This window comes from Astatotilapia calliptera, chromosome 16, assembly GCF_964374335.1.
Source record: "Astatotilapia calliptera chromosome 16, fAstCal68.1, whole genome shotgun sequence".
Taxonomy (NCBI): Eukaryota; Metazoa; Chordata; class Actinopteri; order Cichliformes; family Cichlidae; genus Astatotilapia; species Astatotilapia calliptera.
In genome coordinates, this window is record NC_137437.1 from 1,222,277 (window position 1) to 1,227,005 (window position 4,729).

General features: G+C 41.3%; 1 long non-coding RNA gene across 1 annotated transcript; it reads right to left on the reverse strand.

Annotated features, from left to right (window-relative positions):
• Positions 1–1,629: 1,629 nt before the first annotated feature.
• LOC113008498 (uncharacterized) lies at positions 1,630–4,292 on the reverse strand. Its single transcript, XR_003270027.2, has 3 exons — positions 4,153–4,292; positions 3,820–4,027; positions 1,630–3,718 (listed from the first exon to the last, which is right to left on the reverse strand). It is a non-coding gene; the product is annotated as an uncharacterized LOC113008498 (long non-coding RNA).
• Positions 4,293–4,729: the final 437 nt, after the last annotated feature.

Here is a 4,729-nt window from a genome sequence, read left to right on the forward strand (position 1 = left end):
TTTTAGAGGGGGACCATCTTCCTGATGTATTCCCAGATGCTCCATGTTCCATCCCAGATTGTTCCCCTGGCTAATCCTCGCCCTCCTCTTTGCTCAAAGGGCCTCGAGATGTTGGCTGGAGACCTCCATGCAGTGTGAGGAACTTTCTGTCTTGACATCAGTAGCATCTTGTAACCGTTCGGCCACGCTCACAGTCCGAGTGACATCCTAATGTCATCCATGAAAAGCAGGTGGATGATGGTCCCTCCACTCCTAAATCTACATCTGTAAATGGTAAATGGCCTGTATTTATATACCGCTTTACTAGTCCCTAAGGACCCCAAAGCGCTTTACATATCCAGTCATCCACCCATTCACGCACACATTCACACACTGGTGATGGCAAGCTACGTTGTAGCCACAGCCACCCTGGGGCGCACTGGCAGAGGCGAGGCTGCCGGACACTGGCGCCACCGGGCCCTCTGACCACCACCAGTAGGCAACGGGTGAAGTGTCTTGCCCAAGGACACAACGACCGAGACTGTCCAAGCCAGGGCTCGAACCGGCAACCTTCCGATTACAAGGCGAACTCCCAACTCTTGAGCCACGATCGCCCCAACACGTGTACCCACACGCAGTGATGAGCTGGTGTCGGGGGTGGAGGAGATAAGAGATTACATTGTGTCGAACGATGGGACAGGTGATGCAGTCGGGTCAGCTCGTTGCGCAGTAAGGTTAGACAATCTGCCTCTGGGAAACGCACAACTGGCTCTTCTGCTCAGTGTTTCTAACAGTAATGTGTGAAAATGTCAAAGCTTGGAAGGAAGATAAGAGCAGACATGTGGACACATTTTGTATTTGATGTCAAGGAAAAGAAGGTCTTTGATTAGGCTGCTTTATAGCATCATGAGGGGTGTTTCAAGTGTACCAGGCATGGGTACAGATGAAAAGAATAACCCTTTTTGGTAGCACTTTACAATAAGTGCACACTATTAGGCATTAGTTAATGGTTACTTAATTATCTCTACAGCGTCTACAAAGTATTTCTCATAATCAGTTAATCGTTTACAAGCACTGCTTTAAACTCTTTATTCACGATGAATAAGCTGATCTATAACACTTTTTATTAATTATGTTTTCATGTTCTAAAACTCATTGAAGAATCATTTATAAACACTACTCTGCATCAGTTACAAACCAGTCATTTCAGGATGTTCAATGGTATACAAAATCATTGGTAAAAGGTAAGTAGATGGTTAACACACCCTACATAATACTATGAACTCTACATGTACCACACAAACTAGTTTCATACCAGATGTTTTATAAACACTGAATATCAGGGTTACATCAGTCAGCTGCTATATCTTAACAGATGTCTTACAATACATTTGTAACTGTCACTTAAGGACTGCCAAAGCTGTAACTCACCATCGACCAACTTCTTTTTCGATAGATTATCTATAAATACTCATAAATACCTTAATAAACTTATTTAGGAAGTTACAAACCATTTGCTACTTGTTAGTAAAGTATCTTGAGTGAGCTCATCTAAAGTGGGGACCATATATACCTTACAACCTATTTATAGATGTGAAAGTTTCTAAAATACAGTGTAACAAAAACAAATGACAACACACAGGGTAGATCCAGAACGCACTGTATTTTTAAGATGCCAGTCACAAAAACATCAGAACAATGCTTACAGATTGGACACACAACTGTTGATACAAAAATAAAAACAGTGTCATAAACTATCAGCCAATATTTGAAGTAATACAGAACACGGCTGGATGCAAACCTGTAGCTCTTTACATGAAGTGTTCAAATAACATTTTCAAAAAGGTGCAAAAAATAGCAGTAGCAACATTAACTTTTATAATTATCTGTATTTTTTGGAAATGTCATATATCAAAATGTACCATTTTTGTGCTTTTTTGCGAGCCACTCGTTCCACTCAATAACTGTGAGGTGTTCTGACAGTAGTCTATCTGTTACCCCCGAGTCTCCAGATTTGCTCCTGTAAGACCTCCAGGCTCTCTCCAGATGTTGGGTATGGGCACCTGTACGAGGGTCAACATACCACCTGCTGTGGTTAACAGTATGGTGTTCATAGCCTAAATTTGGGAATACACGATAGGCCCGCCATTCATCACTTATCACTGAGGAACAAATCCGGACATGAAGGGTAATCACAGGAACAAGATGTCTTCGAGGTCTTTTCTCCAAAAGTCGCAAGATAGGTCTTGCTTTCTCTCGATGTTTCATGCCCAGCATTCCATGGTTAGAGTTCTTAATGATATTCTTGTAATCACTGATACTGGACGCTCTATGGTCCTAGTTTTACTGGACCTCTCTTCGGCCTTTGATATGGTAGACCATAACATTTTATTACTAAGACTTGAGCACACTGTGGGTATTAGAGGCACTGCCCTCGACTGGTTTAAATCATACCTCGCTGATAGATCCTTATCAGTTCACTTAGGCACCTTCTCCTCCTCCTCCGCTCCGGTCTGTTGTGGTGTGCCTCAAGGATCAGTTTTAGGCCCTATTCTCTTCTCATTGTATTTGCTCCCTCTAGGCACAATCTTTGAAAAATACAATTTCGCCTTCCACTGTTATGCCGATGACATACAGATCTATTTTGAACTTACTGACGACCTTGCTGTGTCCCTGCACTACTTTCAAGAATGCATGCGGGAGGTCAAAGAATGGTTCCTGAGTAATTCCCTCGTTTTAAATGATAAGAAGACTGAGATTGTGGTGTTCAACAGTAAAATCCCTCGTGCCCAACTCTGTGCTGCCCTGGGTTCCTTTGCTAGTTTTTCTTGTGACTATGTCAGTAACTTGGGTGCACTGCTGGATAGCTCGCTCAAACTCGATAAGCAAGTGTCTGCTGTAGTGAGATCTAGCTTCCACCAACTGCGCCTTATCTCTAAGGCTAGGCATTATATTCCGCATGAGGACCTGGAGAAGCTTATTCACGCTTTTGTGACCTCCAGGTTGGATTATTGTAACTCCTTGTACTATGGTCTTCCCTCTTCTCTTCTTCTTAAACTGCAAACAGTCCAAAATGCAGCAGCCCGCCTTTTGACTGGTACCAGGAAATTTTGCCATATTACCCCTGTCCTAGCTAGCCTGCATTGGCTGCCCATAAAGTACCGTATTCAATTTAAAATATTACTCCTTACTTTCAAAACTATTAATAAATTAGCGCCAAGTTATCTTAGTGAACTTCTCAAACCACATACTCCTGCTAGAACACTCAGATCTGCCACTCAACTACTTCTGACCCAACCCAGATCTCGACTGAAGTCCCGGGGTGACCGTGCGTTTGCTCTGGCTGCCCCGGTACTGTGGAATACCCTTCCTCTCGACCTCCGCGCATCTGACTCCATTGCACTGTTCAAATCACGATTAAAAACCCACTTATTCAATCTTGCCTTTCCCTCTAGTTAATATTTCTTTTATGATTTTATATCATGCACTTCTATGCTCATTTAAATTCTTGTTTGCTCTGTACCTGTTGCTTTCCTATGTATTAGTGACAGTTATCTGTTTGCATATTTAGTACTTGCTTTGGTCCTATTTCTATTATCCTCCTCCTATACTCTATTTTACTTGTTAAGCACCTTGGCATACCCTTGGTTTTTAAGTGTGCTTTATAAATAAAGTTTATTATTATTCCAAAGACCCACTTTCTTCTTTTCCATCCCCCAGCCATTCTTCCTCTCCCCTACTGATGCAGAAACAAAAAAATGAACACAAATGACTAAAAGATACTATGAAAGCTTGATAAATATATAGATGTAATATAAAATTACAGTCACAAAAACTTACCTTTCGTTTATGACGAAAGCGACTCTCATCAATCACAACAAACTCCCTTCGGCCACCAATCTGCTGACCTGTATGACGTCTCAATCTTTGAACTGCAGCCACACATACCCTCCTTATTTTTCTGGGCATTTTACTAAGTCTTGTTGTGCTGCCTGCAATGGTGTCATCTATCATGTCGATTTGACGTAATCGCAGACCCTGAGAAAATCTTCAGAGAAAAAAAAACATCCTTACGAAGAGTAATTTAAATCTATTTCGTTATTTTTTTTTCTGTACACTGTAAAACCCAACAGTGCATCTTACTAAAAGAAGTAAGTTGTTGTTCTTACTTACTCTTTCTCTCACCCTCTCTCTCACACTTTTTTCCCCGCTTCACTCAGCATGCCAGCCTTGTGCTGGGCAGAGGGGGGAGGGGCGATAGTTACACTCAGTAGCACAGGAACAGAGCGGGAGGGAGAGAGAGAGCCAGGGACAACAATGTCACATTAGGAAGGTATAGTAATCATCCACAACTATTTTCAGTTGCAGATGATAAAGGATTCAGAAAGTTTATTCATGCGGGCCCATATGACAGAGAATATGCAACTTCTTTTTGTTTTCATATTTTAATTTATATTTAATTGTGTTGTGGTTTGCAGAGTTTTGTGTTGTTTCACTTTAAATATGTGAAAGGAAAAAGCTGAAAATTTAAATAGTTAAAAATTGAAATGTGAATAGTTGGTTTTTGTATTATATGATTTATTTGCTTAGGCTGCTGCCCCCGCGACCCGGCCTCGGATAAAGCGGATGAAGATGGATGGATGGATGATTTATTTATTACATTTTATGTGGAGTGAATGAATAAAAGTATATTTACGGTGGCCCCTACAGACAAAGCACATACAAACTTCAAATCACGTACAAACTCTGG